Source organism: Sciurus vulgaris (genome assembly GCF_902686455.1).
Source record: "Sciurus vulgaris genome assembly, chromosome: 7".
Classification (NCBI taxonomy): domain Eukaryota; kingdom Metazoa; phylum Chordata; class Mammalia; order Rodentia; family Sciuridae; genus Sciurus; species Sciurus vulgaris.
This window is the reverse complement of record NC_136467.1, coordinates 122,692,978-122,713,149: the sequence shown is the minus strand read 5'-3', so window position 1 is coordinate 122,713,149 and position 20,172 is coordinate 122,692,978. Positions and strand designations below refer to the sequence as shown.

The following is a 20,172-nucleotide window of genomic DNA, read 5'->3' as shown; positions in this document are numbered from 1 at the left end:
GTGGGTTCTCCAAGCAAGATGTGGGTTCTGGAGCGGTGAGCTTGGGTTCGACACCCACTCTGCCAGCGTCCTTTTTTTTCCTTTTTTTCTTTTTAATCAACACCCCTTTGATGAGTCTAACTTCTTCATTAAAAAAAGTGAGCATCAAAGTCACAAGTGTGCCAAAGCCTTGGGGACACTGCAAACCAGTACAGCTGTGCAAATTCCCCCTCCCCTACTTGTGAATTTCAAGGATGACGTTATACCCTTGTGAACTCAGCCCGGGGTCACACCCCAGATAGAAGAGACAGCTATTAGTGAGCCACACGGTGCCACTGTTCAGGACACAGACACTAAAACGCAGAATCTTGGTCACCGGTGGAACTTGACACCCACCTTAGCTTAGGTGTTCTGCGGGTATTTAAGGTACAACCCCACTAGGTGGCGATGGTGTCCAGGTCATTGATGCCCGTCCCTGAGAGGATACCCTAAGGACATTCTCAAATGTCCTCCTTTTTTATGCCTTGAGAGAGGTCTCTCTGAAGGACCCTGTTAGCCTCCATTTTCTCATCTGTAAAATGGGTTTAAGAGTACCTAACTGAGCTCATGTATTTAACAGCCTCCTGTGCATAGTAAGAGCCTCAGTAAACCTTGGTTTCTTTCCTTCCGTGTGATGAAGAGCATGGTCCTTGGAACCAGACTGCCTAGCCTTGAATTCCAGCTCCACTGCTTACCAGCTGTGTGACCTTGGGCAAATCACCTAACCTCTCTGGCTTCAGTGTTCCTGTCTGAAACAGAGGGCTAGCAATCATATAGATCCCCATAGTTTATATGCATAAAACTTAGAAAGTGCCTGGTCCAGGAAAAGGCTGTGTTTGCCAGAGTCTGTATGTCCTGGGGTGAACCCTCTCTTGAGTGGAGGCTAGATCTGGGTCCTACAGCTGGGCACCTCCTAAGATTGAGGGTTGTGTCAAGGTGGTATGCCTCCAGGGCATTTTCAACTCTGAGACATGAGTCATCGGCAGAGAAAGCCACAATTCCAAGGCTCCTGATACCCTGGTCTCAGGATTCAGGGCTCAGCAGGCAACAGCCTGCGTCCACCAGGCAGGTGACAGAGCCCGATTTGCAAGTGCGATGCCAGCTGGTGGGTGGAGAAGGCAAGTCCAGAGGACCCGAAAGCCTGTCTTTAAAGTATTTGTGTCAGTCAGGTGTGTCCTGCTCGCCTCTGTGTGTGCTGCTGAGAGCCAGCTCAGAAAATAAAACACTGCAGTGGGCAACAGGACCAATGGCTTTACTGCTCCATCTTGCCCAACCTCTATGCAGGTTTGCGGGGGAGGTAGAGGAATCGGGTGACGACAGCACCTGACCAGAAGTCAGGAGATCTCTTTATAGCCCCAGCTCTGTCACAGGCGTGCTGTGTGACCTTGAATGAGTCACTTTCCCTCTCTGGGCTCCAGAGTCCTGTTCTACCCAAACTGGGACATGATTCCTGCCCTTGCTTTCCAACTGGAGATGTGTTAGAATAGAGAAATTCCTCAAAACCCTCCCTCCTCATCAAAGCCTCCCGGTGGAGTGGAACAAAGGGAATGCAGGTCCTCCCCCTCCCCCTCCATCTCTCCCAGGCCAGGCATGAGGTATTAATTACCAATCCATAATTCATTCATTGATTTATTTATCCCACACGCTTGTTCAGTGCTGGTTTGTCCTCCTGTCTACATGTCCTTTATGTCTTGCCAGCATCTGAAACTCCTCAGGGAGGTCTGGCACAGAGTCTAAGGGAGGAGGCTCCTGCCTATGGGACGTGGCGCTTGCCTCAGGCAGGAAGGTCCTGCTGGAACCAGGGTTGGTCGGATTTTAATGGGAGTGAGAAAGGAGAGGTGTTGGGAGATAAGGGATATGAAAAACTCTTGGAAAAGCGAGAAATGCCCTGGGAAAGGGAGAAAGCCTTGTTCTCTGGGCAGGGGCTCTAAACAATAAGAGGAGAGAGAGAGTGCCCCCTGGGCGCTGGGAAATTCATCTTTGATGAACGAAAGTTTTGCATCAAAAAGTGTCAGAGGAAGCAGGTTTTATTTTAGGAAGCGTGCAAGCTCTGTGTCAGTTCCTAAAATAACATTTAATTTTGGATTACACGGGGCAGGTGTGTGTGCATTCCATCTCAGTTTTTCCAGACTCTTGGTGACCAAGGTCTGAACTCAATCCCAGGCAGACCTCAGACTGAGCATGCTCCACTACCTCCCGGAGCTCGAACTTGCACAGAGGGTGTCCAGAAATGCTCCAGGACATCAGCTCCAGTCACCTGCCAAATGTCCCCTGGCTTTGCTGGCCTTTCCGAGCACCCTTCCCTGCCTCCTCCCTGGCCCCTCAGGATCTCAGCTATCATTCAGCACCCCCTCCAAACACCGCCTCCTCCAGGAAGCCTCCCAGAAGGCCTCCCACCTGCCTGATCCTGTCGACAGCTGCTAGGCCTGCTTTGGAGCCTCCAGCCTCTCTGTCTGCTCTGCTACCCTCCTCCTATGACTGCTCCCTTCCTGCCCTTCCCACCTTCCATCAAAAGCCTGGCTGCCAAGGGGCACTGAGTGCCCTCAATCAGCGCGTGTCCGTGCTCTGGATTTCACTGCTTTTTAAAACCCACCCATCCTGGCTCCGTTCCATCTCCATCAAAGCCCTTGATGCCACGCGGAGCGAGGCTAAGGCACCAGAAGCGAAAGGACAGATTTTCTGCGCTAGCCATCCTGGATTGCACTTTAAGATCCTCTTAGGGGAAGTCACTTCTTTCCATCAAGACAGTTCTGTCTAAAGAGGGGAATTCCACAGCACTATGTTAAACAAAAGGGGAGAGGTTCGGGGTGTCGGAAATTAGTGATTATACTAAAACTAACTGCCTCTTTTTTTTTTTTTTTTTTTTGCACACCTGCTAGGTTCCAGGTCTTACATTCTTTGTCTAATTCCAGGAAGCAAGTGCAGCTATCATCACCATTGATACAACAAAAGTAACAGCACTTCATGAGCTAGTCTGTTCACCTAGACTGTCCCATGAGGTAGGTGCCCTTGCTATGCCCCTTTTCCAAATGAGGCAACCCAGGCACAAATAAGTTAAGCAACTTACCACACAGTTATGAGTCAAGGAAGCTGAGCTCCAGAGGAGTTAAGGGTTCAGCAAGCTACTGAGCGAATCCTGTGTCCCCTCCTCCCAAGCTCATCACGCCTCCTCCTGGGGCCAATGGGAAATTGCAGGTTGAGATGAGGACAGCTGGGACCTGGGTACGAGTGGGGGGGCGGCAGGGACTTCATTAGCACATCCCTTGCACAGAGGGTGTCCAGAAATGCTCCAGGACCTCAGTTCCAGTCACCTGCCAAATGTCCCCTGGCTTTGCTGGCCTTTCCTAGCACTCTTCTCTGCCTCCTGAGTCATCTGGCTCCTCGGCATCTCAGCTATCATTCAGCACCCCCTCTAAACACCACCTCCCCCAGGAGGTCTCCCAGAGGGCCCTGACGCCCATGCCTGTCTCTCCCTTTGGGCCTCTATTTTTCTACTTTGTGCATGCCACTTTAAAACATACGCCAAAGCCACTGAGCTCTGTCTTCCCTCACAAATGTCAGAGACCTGGTCTTATACTCTGTTTAGCCCAGTGCACAGTGAGCACTGGGCACATAGTAGGCCCTGAATGGACCTGTGAAGAATGAGTCACCGCTTGAAGTCCCATTCCGCCTCTGCAGTGCTCAGACTCTGGGAGGCATTAGGGTTCAAGACAGGAACAGTGAAGGCGGTTGGGGTTACCTTTTAGACCCCACACCACCTAATCCCAGAGAGCCCCACAGAGATGGTCCGGAGTCTGGTGTGCTGACCCGGTGCCTAGGAGTTAGTGACTCTGCCCCCGGGGGTCCACAGGTCAATTTTGGGCGAAGCCGAGGGAGGGAGCGGAGGAGTATGGGGGTGGTGTGGAGGGGTCGTCACTCCACAGCCCTCGCCACCCCAGCCCCGCAAAGCACTCATCATACACCCACCCATGCGAGGAGACGCAGGGACTAGGAGGGACCGGAGACCCACAGACAAGGCCGGAGGAAAGGCCGGGGAGGTGGGCAAACGGTGAGGCGGCGGGCGGCGACCCCGGGCGCAGAGCGCGCCGGGGGAGGGGCAGGGACCGGGCTGCAGCCGGGGTCGCCGATCCCGCCGCCCCTCCCGCGGCGCCGGCTAAGCCGGGCGCTGCCGCCTCAGCACCGCGGCGCGGCCACCTGCGCAGCCACCGCGCCGCCCCGGCCGCGCTGCCATTGGCTCGCTAAAAATGCCTCTCTAATCTGCGCTCGCCCGGCGCCTCCGCCCTCCGCTCCCCTCCGCCTGGGCTCTGACCTTCCTCTTTCCCGCAGCCCCGCGAGGTCCCGGAGAGACGCGGCGGCGGCGCCAGCGCCACCTCCTCCTCCCCCGGGAAGTCGTCCGGGCTTGAGGCCGGGCCCCAGACGCCCCGCTTGGCCCCGTGGCGCCGCCGATGGTGCCCGGCGCTCCTGCCCCCAGGTAGGGGGTCTGGCCCTCGGGGAGCGGGCAGGGGTGGCGGCGGCCGCGGGGTCTCGCTGCCGAGCGCGGGTGGTGGTGGGCGCCGCGACAGGAGGCTTGTTGGGCGGGAGCCGGGGGCGCGGGGCGTGTGGAGCAGTTACCTGGGGAGAGGTGGGCGCGCGGGGGATGCTTTGCCGGCGCCGGGCTGCGCGGGTATCACCCCGGCAGCGCCAGGATGTCCCTACTCTGGACCCCTCGGGAGAGGGAGCTGGCGGCGGAGGCCTTTGCCCTGGGGAAAGCTCAGGAAATCGCTTCCTTGGGCAGCTGGGGCCTCCTGGCCCCGGGGGGCTGGGGAGTAGGGGGTGGTGATGTTTTTGGTACCAGCTGGGGTGGGTGGGCTGGTGCCAGCTTGGTGCGTAGGCTATTTATGGATCAGAGTGGGCCGGGGAGAAACACAGCGGCTGAGGCGCCCGCGCCTGTCTGGTTTAGATTACAGGTACTTCCTTCTGTCCTTCCACCCCTTCCCCCACCGACGGGATGGGAGGGGGAGGAGAGAGCAGGAGGTGATGCTAAAACGCCGGCGGATACCGCAGAAGCCTGGTCTGCTGGACTCTGCTCTCCTTCGGCCCCAGGCCCTTTGCTGCCTGTTGGAGCGCGCGTTCTCTCCCTTGTTTTTGCCTTTCGGGAGGCTGGGGACAGACTGCAGGGTCATCAGGGCATGGGGAACGCTGTAGCAAACCCCAGAGCTTGACCAGATTCAGCTTCAAACCTGAGCTGTGAGCTCCAGCTGTGCTCTACCCGCTGAAACCCAGCTCTGCACCCCATGGGCAGTGACACATGTAGCTCCCTTTTTCTAGGTACGACCATAAATAACCCACATTGCCCAGGGGCCCTGGCACAGCTGGGTTGCAAACTGGACTGTCTCTCAGTGATTTGGGAAGTTCTCTCCCAGCTCCTGTCCTTATCACATGTCCAAATCAGCTCTCACCGGCCACCCCCTCCAGCTTCCCTGGTACCCCAGGTGAGATCCTCACCTCCTACACTCTGCTGTTGGACCCAGCCTGCCTTGAGGCTTGGTTATTTATGTCTTGTCTGCCTTGCTCTAGACAGAAGTGCCCTCAGGCTAGGAATCTGATTCATCTCTGTCATCGCCCTCCACCTGACCAGGGTTTGGCACCAAGTAAACCTTTGCAGAATGAATGAAAGGGTGAATGAATGAATGGGAACTCTGGGAAACAGTTGGTGACTGAAGGAGCAGGGAGAGCCCCCCTCTTGGGCTTTCCTTACATCCTCCAGGACCAAAGAGCTACCCAAACCTGACAGTTTCATTTAACCCTTCCTAGGCCTGGAGCTGATGGGTAGCTATGGTTTTTGGAGAAAAGTGTTGCAATTCTGCTAGTTCCAGAGATTTTGGTTGGACCCTGGTTTGAAGGCCCTTACCTCGTCCTGAGCACGTGGTGGCAAGGTCCCGCTCTCCTAGGCCTCTGAGTTGGCACTGTCTTCCTGAGATGCTATGTTAAGGCTGCAGGTCCTGGCCTCTGTTGCAGCCCTTAAGAGAAAAGTCCAGGTCAGCATCCGAAGGTTGGGGAGGCCCAAGCCAGACCATCTTCAGCTTCTGGGGTCCTCCCAGTGAGCTCTGAGCAAAGTCTCATGGACCTGCTATATTGAGGAGCAGAGAAAGGGACTGCCATCAAGAATTCTGCCTTGCCGGGGGTGGTGGTGCACGCCTGTAATCCCAGAGGCTTGGGAGGCTGAGGCAGGAGGATCCTGAGTTCAAAGACAGCCTCAGCAACTTAGCAAGGTCCTAAGCAACTCAGGGAGACCCTGTCTGTAAATAAAATCGAAAAAGGGCTGGAGATGTGGCTCAGTGGTTAAGTGCCCCTCTGTTCAATCATCGGTTTAAAAAAAAAAAAAAAGAATTCTGCCTCACCACAGGGCCTGTGTTTGTGAAGGGCATTACCATTTGCAGAGCCCTTCCTGGCCCTTGTGTCTCCTTTGACAGCCCTGCAGTATCCCTGATGTGGCTCTGCCACCCTCCCTGCCTGGGGCGCACTTTGGGTCTCACCCTCCCTCTGTCCTCAGCTGCTCTGACCTGCTTTCAGTTCCTCAACCAAGCCATGCTTCTCGCCTGCAGGCCTTTGCCCAGGTTATTCCTGCACCCTCATCTCCCGACACTGCTCTTCCTTCCAGAAGCTTCTGTAGCGTGGGATGGGAGCCCCAACCACAAAGCCCCTTTTCTCCAGCCTGCTCACCTCTCCTGGGACCATATCAGCCTCTTCAACTTTAGACTGCTGTCTCCCCCTGGACTGTGAGTCCATGGTGCAGGGTCTGTGTCCTGTTTCCTGTGTCCCCAGGCCAGGCAGAGAAGCCCTTGCTTATACTTGTGGAGTGAGTGACCACTGGTCTCACTAGCCAATTTCAGGTCATATTTAGCAGTTTTCTCCCATCAGAAGATGAGGAACCCATTCAGAAATTTGCATGCACCCCCAGCAAGAATGAGTTGGTGGCAGAAAACCTCACTGGGGAAGTAAAACTGACTGTGGGCCTGGCAGGACAGAAAGGACAGGAGGAGAGGGCAGATTGCAGGGGTGGGAGCGCTCCTGCCTGGGGAAGCAGGTGGAGGGGCAGGGAGAAGTAAGCGTACTAAATAGGGGGAGGGCTGCTTGGTTTGATTTTACATTTTTCTTTTTGGTACCAGGGATTGACCCCAGGGGTGCTTAACCACTGATCCACATCCCCAGCTCTTTTTGTATTTTATTTAGAGACAGGGTCTTGCTGAGTTGTTTAGGCTGGCTTTCTAAGTTGCTGAGGCTGGCTTTGAACTCAGGATCCTCCTGCCACAGCCTCCCAAGCCACTGGGGTTACAGGCGTGCACCACTGTACCTGGCAGACCTTGACTATTAATTAAACATCACTTAATATTAAAATGCAGGGTGGGGGCTGGGGTAGATTTGCCAAATAAACACCGAATGTACAGTTAGATTTTATATAAACAAATTTTTTTTTTTTTTTTTTTTTTTTTTTTTTTTTTTAGTATAAGTATATCCCAAATAGTGTATGGGATATACTTGTACTAAAAAAAAAAAAAAATTATTTGGGGTGTGTAGCTAGTGGCAGAGTGCAGGCTTAGCATGGTTGAGGCCCTGGGTTCAGTCCCCAGCACAAACAAAAAATCTGTCACTGTCTGAAACATGTTTTATTAGATGTCCTACATTTTTCTTGACTCCGTGTGGCCCCTCCAGACTGAAAGGGGAAGAATGGAGAGAGAGGGAGAGCCAGCAGGGGTCCTAATTTTCTCTTCTTTTGTGTGGGGGGAGGGGTCAATGGATGTTTGCTTGAAGGCGACAGTTTTAGAACATTAGCATGTGCTTTTTTAGAAATTAGATGTTTTGAATTCTGCATCTGTACACGGTTTCTGAATGCTGCTTAGACAGTGGTTGTACATTTGTGGATTTGGGCTCCCTAGTGCTGCTGGGAAATAATAAAATGATAGTCCTCTCATTTATTCAGGTGAGACAAAGGGAGTTTCAGTGGTCAAGAGCTGAGTCACTAAGCAAGGTTAACCCACTGGAGAAATACAAGCTCCCATCTGAATCACATGCTGCTACTTGGGTTTGAAGAGATTTTAACCTGTGACTGGTTTCTAACTGGTCCCTCGTGGGCTTGTTCCTCCTCACCCTGCTCCACCCAGAGCTGCTGTGGGACAGGAAAGTGGGTGTCAGGGGGATGCAGAAGGAGCAGGGGGGAGTGTGGGGTGTCTGGGGGGCTTTTGAGGGCCCAGGCAGCCAGCTGTGGTGGCGCACACCTGTTATCCCAGTGGCTCGGGAGGCTGAGGCAGGAGGATCGCAGGTTTGAAGCTAGCCTCAGCAACTTAATGAGGCTGCAAGCAATCTAGTGAGACCCAATCTCTAAATAAAAATTTAAGAAGGGCTGGGGACGTGGCTCAGTGGTAAGTGCCATGGGGTTCTGTTTGTGCCATCCCTGGCACAAAACAGAAAGAAAAACAAAAACAAAAACTTGACCCACATTTATTACTCAGTGTTTATAATAACCTCATGAAGTTTCCCCCATTTTACAGACAGGCAGCTGAGGTTAAGGGGCTTGCCTGAGGTCACCGTGAGCACGTGACTGAGCCAGGATAAGGTGGTGCTTGTGACCTCAGTGCTGTCAGACATCCATGAGGGTGAAGACCGTCGCTTGTCTCAGGGACAGGAGTCTACGTGCTCCAGAAACCAGGGTGGCCAGTCTGTGGGAGAAAGGCCTGGGAGGAAAGATGGCTGGGTCAGAGGAGCAGAATGTGCGCACTGCAGGCAGAGTGACAGCAGGCCCGAAGTTGGCCTGGGAGGGGGTCTCAGGGGCTGGGGGGAGATTCGTGCAGGAACACGAGGAGGACGAGGGCCTGAGGCTGGCCGGACGGCCAGTCTGGATTGCTGATGGTGGCATTTTAAATGGTCCCCCACGTTGGACCTGGGGCAGGAGGCCCAGGGGTCTCCCACTGCTGACGGCATGGCAGGGACCTAGCTTCTTAGTGCCACTCTGCCACATCTTGGCCTTCCCTGCCTGGGTGGACCCTTGGTCTGCCTGCACCTTGACCAGCTGCCCCAGGACCAGAGAGGCAGTGGAGGCAGGGCAAGAGTATGGGGGACTGAGGCACCAGCTGAGTCCCAGCCCTGGTGTTTACTCACCAAGGGGCTTTGGACCATTTCTGCCTCTCTCGGTTTCTGTTTCCCCTTCTGTCTTTAATTTTTTTTGGGGGGGGGGAGGTGCTGGGGATGAATCAGGTCCTCATGAATTTCTTTTATTTGTAAATATTTTTTGTTATGGAAAAATATAAACATTTACAAATAGTGTATGACTTCTATCTCTGCCTCTCCTGCACCCCAATAATATTTCAAGTCAAATCTCAGATATCATTTCACCTTAAATAAATCTAGATACAGCTCTAAAAGATAAAGACTTTTTCTGTCATAATGACAATATCATTATTATATCTAGGAAGTAATAGTTTCTTCGCATCATCAGATATTCACTTAATATTCACATTCCTTATTGTCCTCATGTATATGTGTGTGCGTATGCACGTATCACATATATACACATATCTCACACACACACATATAGTTCATCTAAGTCAAAGTTCACAGTCCACACATTGTGATTGATTGCTATGTTCTAGTCTCGTGCAATCTGTAGCTTTCTCTCCACATCACTTTTTTTTCCCTTCCTTCCTTCCTTCCTTTCTTTTTCTTCTTCTTTTTTTTTTTTTTTTTTCTTTTTTTCGGTGAGGGGTATCAGGGATTGAACTCAGGTGCACTGAGCCACATCCCAGCCTATTTTGGATTTTATTTAGAGACAGGGTCTCACTGAGTTGCTTAGTGCCTCATTTTTGCTGAGGCTGGCTTTGAATTCTTGATCCTCCTGCTTCAGCCTCCCAAGCTGCTGGGATTACAGGTGTGCCCCACTTGTGACACCCGGCTCTTTTTCACATTTCTTTGCAATTTGTCTATTGGAGGAAACAGATGCACAGTTTCCCACTGTCTGGGTTTGTTGCTCACACCCCCGTAGTGGAGTTTAGCATGTTCTTCTGTTCTCTCTACAAATTGGTAGTTGGATTTGTTTGTCTTCTGGCATCTTCTCATCTAGGCATCAGTAAATCCTCCCAGCTCTGCCTCCAGAGTACCCAGAACTGGCCACCACCTCCATTGCTCCCAGCTTCCTCATCAGCTCCTGGGTTTTACAGCGGCCTCCACTGGCTTCCAGTCCACTCCTTGGCCCAGCAGTCAAAGAGGTCTAGGCATCTCCAGGAGGGCAGTTCCTGTAAGACAAGGGCCACTCTTAGGAGAAGGGGCAGCTGTGAGCAGGCAGCACCCACAGCTGCTGGGAGATGGGGCCCACCTGATAACAGGGCACCGTCTAGTTTCTGTTTTGAGCCTGGTCACAAGCCTACCGGAAGTGTATTAATTAATTAATTATCCATATTCCCATTTCACAGATGGAAGCTGAGGTTCTCAGAGTTGCATAGCCAGGACTGAGCTCCGAGTCTTGCTGGGGATCCTTTGCTTAGCTGATAAATGGGCATGGGGGGCTGCTGGTTTGTAGATTTACTCTCATCATTATTCCATTGAATATTGAGTGAATACGCTTTGGATATGACGTGCTGCACCTGAACTGAGTGCTCGCCATTCAGTAGTAAAGGAAACATTCTCTGTCCCGTTGCCTCCGGAATTTCTAGCAATGGGTCTTTACAGCATTTAGCCACCTACCACCCTGGTTACCCTGGACCCGCCTCCCCCACCAAGCCTTAACTTTCATAATGACAACCGATAATTTGTTGAGCACATACTATGTGCTGGGTGCGGTGCTAGACTCCTTCTGCTTCACAGCAACCCCTTTACAGGTGGGTAAACTGAGGCTGCAGAGGGCCTTAAAGCTTGCAGCCAAGGTCCTTCCGTGAGTGTGTGATTCAACCATGGATGTGCACGCGGTTCTTCCCCCTGCTGCCTCCTCTCCCCAGCCCCTCCCACAGCAGGATATCTGGTGTCACCTCTATCAGCATCTCCATCAGACACCAGGCTGCCACTGCTGCCTGCTCCCGGGTGTTGGGTGACCGGGGGCCTCTCACCTGCCCCACTTGGCCCTGCCCCAGTCGGCTCTACAGGGTCGCGACCCCTGCCCCTGCCTCTGCCCCTCTCTCAGCGCGGCGGTATTGGTTCTGGCGGGCGGGGCGGGGCCTGGGCAGGGATGGCTCCGCCCTCCCCTCGGTTTCAGCGGGCCAGGTAGGCTGCAGAGCTGGCTTGGCTTGGCGCGGGTCCCCTGGACAGAGCCGGGACTGGTCATCAATCACAGGAGGCTTCAAGCCGGCAGGAAGAAACCAAGTCATGAAATTGCCGCCTGAGGGACGTAGCAGGGGAGAGCCCGGACTGCCTGGGTGCTGGGGCTTGGCGACGCGGGATCGCGGGTGTGCCCCAGGCCAGCGTCAGCTCCGGGTCTGGCCTCTGCGCCCTCTCTCGGCCCCTCATTGCCCGGCCGGCGGCTCTGCCCCATCGCGCAGCTGGGCTGCGGCGGGAGATTGGGAGCGGCGTCGGGGCCTCGGGTCTGGAGCCTCCTTCAGGGGCGGCGCTGAGGGGGAGCTCGCGGAGTCCACGTGGATTGTAGACATGCGGTGTCACAGCAGCCGTGCGCGTCGCCCTTCTGATAGGCAGCCTGGCCTACCAGAGGGGTCTGCATGGCGATCAGGCGTTCCAGGTGGCCGCTGGGGGCGCGGGGTGCAGAGCAACGAGGAGCCCCAGAGCTGAGGCCACCCCGCAGTCAACTCAGCGTTTGATTTCCGTTGCATTTTTCTCCTGGCCAGATGGTGATTTTTTCCTAATTTGGTTGTTTTGTTTACATTTAGCAGCTAGACTTATAATAAAAAAATTCTCTTTATTGTTTTTCTGAAATCTGGTGCTTACAGCAGAAAAGCTCCTGTCTCCCTCCCTCCATCCCTCCCTCCATCCCTCCCTCCCTTCTCTCTGTCTCTCTCTCTTTCTTTCATTTATTTTTGGCACCAGGGATTGAACCTAGGGGCACTTAACCACTGAGCCACATCCTGGCCCTTTTTAATTTTTTATTTTGAGACAGGGTCTTGCTAAATTGCTTAGGACCTCGCTAAATTGCTGAGGCTGCCTATGAACTTGGGATCCTCCTGTATCGGCCTCCCCAGCAGCTGGGATTACAGGCCTACACCACCGTGTCCAGCCAGTTTTTCTTTTTCTTTATCAATTTTTAGAGAAATGAGTTGATGCTCTAGCAACTTTCAAAGGTGACCAGTGAGTATTTTTTTCTGTTTTAAAAATATAAAACTGGACTGGGGCTGTAGCTCAGTGGTAGAGCGCTTTCCTAGCACGTGTGAGGCACTGGGATTGATCCTCAGCACCACATAAAAATAAACAACTTCAACTAAAAAAAAATTTTGGCGGGGGTACCAGGGATTGAACTCAGGGGCACTTGGCCACTGAGCCACATCCCCAGTCCTATTTTATATTTTATTTAGAGACAGGGTCTCACTGAGTTGCTTAATGCCTCACTTTTGCTGAGGCTGGCTCTGAACTTGCAGTCCTCTGGCCTCAGCCTCCCGAGCTGCTGGGATTACAGGCGTGCATCACTGTGCCCCACTACGATTTAAAAAAAATGTTAAAAAGTATAAAGCCGTATAAAATAGTTTATATATCTCAAATTAATAAAAAGCCCACACCCAGTCATCACCATCTAGCTTATTACCATATATCTCAATCATGATTGTCACGGTCTAAAAGACCCCTGGATCTGGCATGGTGGCACATGTGTATAATCTCAGCTGCTTGGGAGGCGGAGGCAGGACAGTAGCAAGTTTGAGACCAGCCTAGGAAACTTAGTGAATCTGACTCAAAATAAATAAATTATAAAAAGATTGGGGATGTAACTCAGTGGTAAAGTACTTCTGTACTGGACTTCAATTCCCAGTACAGAAAAAAATACTTTTTTAGAAAAAGACCCAGGGGCCCTTCCCCACCACAAGCCCCTTGATCTCCGCAGAGGGACCCACCATTCTAAATAGTTAGGGTTAATAGATGCTTTGTTTTTGTTTTTACTTTGTATGTGTTGGAAACCAAATAGTCTGTCTCTTTTTAAATTTTAACTAATGGAGTTATGTTTTCTTTTAAGTCTGGCTTTTTTTAATTGATTTTTTGTGTGTGTGATGTTGGCAAGCATACAACCACTGAGATACATCCTGGGCCCTCTATTAACATTTTTTTCCCCATGATCCAGGTTGTTATTCATCAGAACAGTTCTTTTATTTTTCATTTCATAGTACTCCGCTACCTGAATATAGCATGATTTACTTATCTAATCTGTTTGCAGACATCAGGGTTGTTTCTGATTTGTGGCTGTATTAGTCCATTTTCATTACCATAATGAAATACCTGAGGCACAGTCCTGGAGGTTCAAGGGCATAGCACTGGTATTAGCTTGGCACCAGTAAGGACATCATGGCAGATGGCATTGCAATGGTGGGACTCTATACAGGAGGAAGAGATTATAGCCTAAGACAGGAAGCCAGAGAGTGATTCACAGTCTGGGCTCACTCTTACAAAAATTCACTCTCTCAAGAATTAATTCAGGGGCTGGTGCTGTAGCTCAGTGGCAGAGTATTTGCCTAGCATGTGTGAGGCACTGGATTCAAACCTCAGCACCACATAAAAATAAATAAAAAAAATAAAAGTATTGTGTCCATCTGCAACTAAAAAATATATTAAAATAAAGAATTAACTCACTTATGAGAGCTGTTTTAACCCTTTCCCAGGGTACATCCCCAATGACCTACAGACCTCCAGCTACTAGGTCCCCCCTCTTAAAGGTCCCACCACCTCCTGACGCTGCCACTCTGGGGAGCAAACCTTCCTCACATGGATCCTTGGTCCATATGATATAAAAACCATTAGTGATATAATAGTGATATAAAACCATATCTGAACCATTAGTAGTGACCATTATGAAAAGTTCTGCTCTGAACATTTTTATTTGTGTCACTGGGTAAACATGTGCAGGCATGTAACTATAGGTGAATCGCTAGGTCACAGGATATGTGATCTGCAGCCTTACAGGTAATGGGAAACTTTTCCAGGGTGATTGCAGAATCCCAGTTATCCACATGGATTTCCAGAAAAGTGGTTATTAGCAAAATTTTTACATTTTTTCAGATTCTGTTTTTAGCTATTATGGATTTTTATAATAAATTTATGGGTTTCAGTTCTTGCAATCATTATTATTATTATAATTATTATTATTATGTGTGTGTGTGTGTGTGTGTGTGTGTGTGTGTGCGCGCGCACTATTGGGACTTGAACCGAGGGGTGCTATACCACTGAGCTATATCCCAGCCCTTTAAAAGATTCTTTATTATTTATTTTGAGAAAGGGTCTCACTAAGTTGCTGAGGTCAGCCTCAAACTTGTGATCCTCCTGCCTCAGCCTCTAAATAGCTGGGGTAGCAGGTGTGCACCACTGTGCCTGGCTCATTATCTCCCCCCACACTTTTGGTACTGGGGATTGAACCCAGGGTGCTCTATCTCTGAACATCCCTTTATATTTTTTATTTTGACATAGGGTCTGGCTATGCTGTCCAGGCTGATGCCAAACGTGTGATTCTCCCACTTCAGCTTCCCAAGTAGCTGGGATTACAGGAGTGCACCACCATGCCCAGCTTCATTATTCTTGATGCTCAAATTGTCCCTCGTTAGTCAGTAGGAGCCATTTCTAGTGGACCCTGGTGTCCTCTGCCTACAACCACTCTGGTCTTTCAAAATGCCTTTGCTTCTGGTATGAAGGTGTTCCAGGCTCTTCAGTGCTGGACTTGGGCCATCTTGCCAAAGAACTGCAGGCCCTTTTATTTAAACATATATTTTTATTGAGATGCAATCCATAGGCTATAATTTTCACCCTTGTAAGATGTATAATTCAGTGGGTTTTAGTGTACTTATAGAGTTGTGCAACTATCACCACTAATTCCAAAGTTTCCATCGTTCCAAAAAGAAACCCTGTATCCATTTGCAGATACTTTCCAGTTCCCCTCCCTCAGCTCCTAGCAACTACCAAATATACTTTGTCTCTACAGATTTGCCTTTCTTGGACATTTCATATAAATCATATAAGCATTTTGCCACTGACTTCTTTCACTCAGGATAATGTCACTAAGGTATATGCACGGGTAGCATGTAACTACTTCATTCCTTTTTATGGCTTCATAATATTCCATGGTATGGATATACCACATTTTACTTATCCATTTGTCCACTGATGAACATTTGAGTTGTTTCTACTTTTTGGTTATTATGAATAATGCTTCTAAAGAGCAATTATATGCAAGTTTTTGTGTCGACACATCTTTTAATTTCTTTTGGGTCCATACCTAGGAGAAGAATTCCTGGGCCATATGGTCACTCAATGTGTAACCTTGTGAGGGAATGCCAGTTGGTTTTACAGCCTGTGTGGTTTTTCATTCCTGCCCATGATGCGTTGAAGTTGCAGTTTCTCCTCACCCTTGCCAAGTCCCCACCCAACCCCCAGTGCTGGGTCTGGAACATAAGGCCTTGAGCATCCTGGGCAAGCACTCTTCCAGGGAGCTCTGTCCCCTCCCCTGACACTTGTTATTGCCTGTCTCTTTGGTAATGGCCATCCTGTGACGGTGACGTGGCATCTCATTGTGGGTCTGATGTGCATTTCCCTGAAGATGAATGGCATTGAGCATCTGGTTGACCTTCTGTAGTTCTTCCTCCTCCTCGTCCCTCCTCCTCCTCCTCCTCCTCCTCCTCCTCCTCCTCCCCTTGAACTTCCAGTCATTGTCTCCTATTCCATCTCCTTCTCCTTCTTCTGCTTCTTCTTCTTCTTCTTCTTCACCAGGATTGAACCCAGGGACACTTAATCACTGAGCGACATCCCCCTGTCTTATTTAGACAGGGTCTTGCTGAGTTGCTTAGGGCCTTGCTGAATTGCTGAGGCCGGCTTTGAACTTGCCATCCTCCTGCCTCAGCTTCCTGAGCCTCAGGGATGACAGGCCTGTGCCACTGGAGCCTTCTTATCTTGGTTTCCTGAGTCACTGAGTGATCGCAGGTGTGCCCTATGGACCTGGCTCTTTTTTGTCCCCAGTATTGGGATTGAACTCAGGGTACTATACCACTAAGTTACATCCCCAGCCCTTTTTCTATTTTTTATTTTGAAATAGGGTCTCGCTGAGTTCCCCAGACTGACCTTGAACTTGTGAGCTTCCTGCCTTAACCTCCAGAGTAGCTGGGATTATAGGCGTGTATCTCTGTGCCTGGCAGGCTGTTTATCTTTTCTAGATAAATGTCTTTTCATATCCTGTGCCCAATTTTTATGTATAACTATCTTGTTATTGTTGAATTTTTAGTTTTTATTTTGTATGTTAGACCCTTGTTGGATATATGATTTGTAATTGTGTGTGTGTGGGGGAGGGATACTGGGGATTGAGCATCCACACCCCTGTTTATTTCTTATTTTGAGAAAGGGTCTCACTAAGTTTCCCAGGCTGGCCTCCAACTTGAGATCCTCCTGCCTCAGCCTCCTGAGTCGCTGGGATTATAGGCATGTGCCACCATCCCCAGCTGGAGTGCTTTTGTCATTTTGCATTTCTTTTTTCCCCGAGGATCTCTGAGGGGGCAATGCCTTTAGACACTGCAATTGGGGTATTGAGCATTAGACGGTCTGAATTCTAGAACCCAGCCTGAGGACCCACCCTGTGTCCTCAGCAGCTCTGGGCAGAGGGTCTTGGGCTGTAAGGACCAGCCTTCCCCAATCCTCCCATCATAACAGTGATGCCGAGGGACAGAGGGATGTGGCTGGCCTGGGGCCATGAGCCTAGCTGCTCTGTGGCTGTGGAGCACCCGAGTCCAGACTCCAGCTTGGTCCCCACTCTTCTCGGAGGCCCTCACCCCTGCCCAGCTCATGTCCTGCAAACCTCTGAGGGCTCCCTCCACCCGGGACCCCACCACCGCTCTGTCACTGTTAGCCCCTCTTCTTCAGGGGAAGCCTTTCCTGGCCGCCCCGGCTGAGAGAGGAGCCTGTCCTTTATCCTGCTGTTGTGTGTTGTCAATGTCAAGGACATTTTTTCTTTTCCTTTTTATTTTTGCAGTGCTAGGGCTGAACCTGGGCCCTTGGCGCGCCAGGCAAGTGCTCTACCACTGAGCTACACCCCCAGCCCAAATGTCAAGGAATTTAATTGCCAAAATTTAGAAGCAATCTAGATGTCCTTCAGTAGGTGAACGGCTAGCTCAGCCCAACGCCAGCCCAGAGTGTTACTCGGGGCTCAACAGAAATGAGCGATCGAGCCAAGGAAAGACCCGCAGAACCTTAACGCAAGCGCTAAGTGGAGGGTGATCTGAAAAGGGCGCATGCGGGAGGATTCGAGTGCGTGACCTCCGGAAAGGTGAAACTGGAGATGGCACAGGATCGCGGTTGCCAGGGACTTAATGGGAGGAAGGGGTGACTTGGTGGAACCCAGAGGAGCCCTAGACAAGACAGCTGCTCTGCATGGACTCCAATACTGGACACACGTCATCTTGCATTGGTCAAAATCTGTAGGACGAACACTGAGAGTGGACACTGACGTGAACTGTGGGCTTTGGTGGTGCCCATGTGTCATTAGGCTTGGTCGGTTGCTGTGAAGGTGCCACACGGAAGTAGGGTGTTGTTGGTAAGGAAGGCTGAGGAGAGCGAGGTGGGCATAAGGGGTGTTGATCAGAGGCTGAAGGCAAGGAGGCTAGCTCTGCAGCTGTCAGGAGGAAGAGCGCACTGCCCAGGACACAGTAAGCGCAAAGGCCCTGAGGCAGGAAAGAGCTTGATGTGTTGGAGGACCAGCAGGAAGGACAGAGTGCCTGAGAAGAGTGAGGGGCAGGGGAATGGCCAGAGGTGAGGATACGGAAACAGGCTGGGGCCTCCTCTAGCCATCTGAAGGATAGCTTAGAATAGAGGGGTCTTGTTCTCAGTGAGGACGAGTCCCAGGGGTGCGGTGTGTCAATATTGCCTGCCAGGTAGACAATAGAGGCGAGGGGAGCAGGGAGGCCCGGCTGCGCGGCAGGTGGGGAGTGGTCGGAGGTGGGGCTCACAGGCCACCTGTGACAGGTGGTTTCCAAGGCAAGGCTTGACAATGCCGGAATCTGAATCCACCAGGGAGGAGGTGAGGGGTGTGGCGGAGCCTGCATAAGACACCTGAGCACACCTGAACGCCAGCCCACGTGGAGCTTGGAGCAGGCTCTGCACCGTTTGGGACATCAGGTGGGAGCTGCCTGTCCTCTTCCAGGTGAGACCATTGAGGAGGTGGCTGGACTGGCACGGCCAGTCAGTGGCAGAGCTAAGGGCAGTGGCCTAGGAATCACCAAGGACCGGATGGAGGAGGCTTAAGCCCAGGCCTGCAGGCTCACCCGGGGACACGAGGAGGGACGTGAGGGGCAGCGTGGTCAGGGCAGATGGGGTGGCTGGCCAGGAGGAGCAGTGGATACCAAACAGGGGCCTTGGACACTTGGATTGACTGTGGAGTCAGTGGTGGCTGGGGAGGCCAGAGCCTGTCTGGAAGGGCTTGGGGGGTCAAGGCCGGGAGGAGGCCGGCCTTCCCAGGCGCACCCTCCACCACCCAGGGCTGGGCCAGAAGGAGCCCCCATTTGGGGAGAGAAGGACAGTGAGTGTCCTGACAGACAGGGTCTCGAGAGGGAGACCTGGCTGTGGGAGGCAGTGGGGAGCACGGTGCAGGGGACCGGGGACGTGGACCAGGTGGGTGCTGTCCCTCGACTCAGCACGGTCCTCAGCCGAAAGTGAGAGGAGGCCAAGTCCTAGCCACACGGGTGTGACAAGGTGCCATCGCTCGGCCCTGCAGGTGGGAACGCTGAGAGCAGGTCACTCGCGGGAAGGCACAGGCCTGGGTGGGAAGGGCTCTGGAGCAGCCCGTGGCCCCAGGCATGTGCCTGTCAGGATGTGACTGCACCCTGGCCAGGCTTTGAATGTCCCCTCCGACACCCACGCTGAACCTTAGCTGCCACTGTAACAGCACCAAGGGGCAGGGCCGCGGGGTGGTCAGGCCCCTGCCTGGGGACACCCCTGACCTCGGAAGTGGGCTGGAGCAGTGAGCTCCACTCCTCTGCCCTTCTGCTGTCCACCACGGGATGGGGCAGCCCGAAGATCCCCAGCAGATGCTGCTGGCGCCCGGACAGTGGGCTTGCAGCCTCCGGGGACTGTTCCTCACACACGAGCACGGCGCCTGCTCCCCAGCCTCCCACCCTCGGCTAGCCCTCCAACTGCAGGGAGGACCCTGGGACCAGTCAGGGAAGGCGATTGCCCCAGGTCACTTAGCAAGGCGACCCTGCTGCCCATGACCCTCTCCCTTCCCCTAAGATGGCTGTCTTCCTGGTGCTGGGGTGGAGCCCAGGGCCCCACTCCCAGCCCCTCTCCTCGCCTAATGGGGGCCACGCAGTGGGCTGTCCTGCTCCCTTCTGACCTGCTGCCACCCTGGGCGCTGCCTTCGGAGGGTCCCTTTGTCATGCTCTTTCTTTCCTCCTGCCGTGGAGCCTCGGTTCAGTTGCTGCACATGCTGGGGCGGCATCTCTTCATTTCCCCAGAGCCTGCCCGGTTTCTCCAATCCAGATGCCCTTTGGAAATTTCTGATTTAACTGGGCTGGGCCTGGGTATTGGTGTGTTTTTGGATCGAGGAAAAAAGCGCACACACATTGGTGTTCATGAAACCAGATGTGGACCACTTCCAGCATTCCAGAAGGCTCCCTCATGCCCCTTCCTGGGTAATATCTGCACCTCTAACCACTGTCCCAACTCCTGTCATCACGGGTCAGATGTCTGCTCTTGAGCGTCCTGCAGAATGTGCTCTCTTGCTCCGTGTGAGGTCATCCACGGCAAGGGAGGTGGTGATCGTTTTCCCTTGTTTCACTGTTGGGTAGCTGTTGGTCTGAGCCCTGGGGAAACAGAGTCTGAACTGGAGTTTGGATGCAGAAGACTTGGGTATAGGGGGTTTGGATGCTGGAGGTTGCTTTTGGGATTGGCGGGATTGAGGGATGTTGGGTTGGACTGAAGAAGAAGCCACAGCAGAGGCTTCTGCTGACCCCACATGAGCCCTAAGGCTGGGTTGGCTCTTGAGAGTTGTCCAGCATTGAGCAAGGGGCCCAGGCC

At 52.2% G+C, this 20,172-nt stretch overlaps 1 protein-coding gene and 1 pseudogene across 2 annotated transcripts in view; both read left to right on the top strand.

Annotated features, from left to right (window-relative positions):
* Positions 1–20,172, top strand: part of LOC306665762 — a 202,735-nt pseudogene that overhangs the window by 8,903 nt on the left and 173,660 nt on the right. The gene's annotated exons all lie outside the window — the stretch shown is intronic.
* Positions 4,303–20,172, top strand: part of PACSIN1 (protein kinase C and casein kinase substrate in neurons 1) — a 55,581-nt gene continuing 39,711 nt past the window's right edge. Inside the window, exon 1 of the mRNA XM_079147242.1 lies at positions 4,303–4,489. The gene's annotated coding sequence lies outside the window, so the exon portion shown is untranslated. The remainder of the gene's footprint in view (positions 4,490–20,172) is intronic.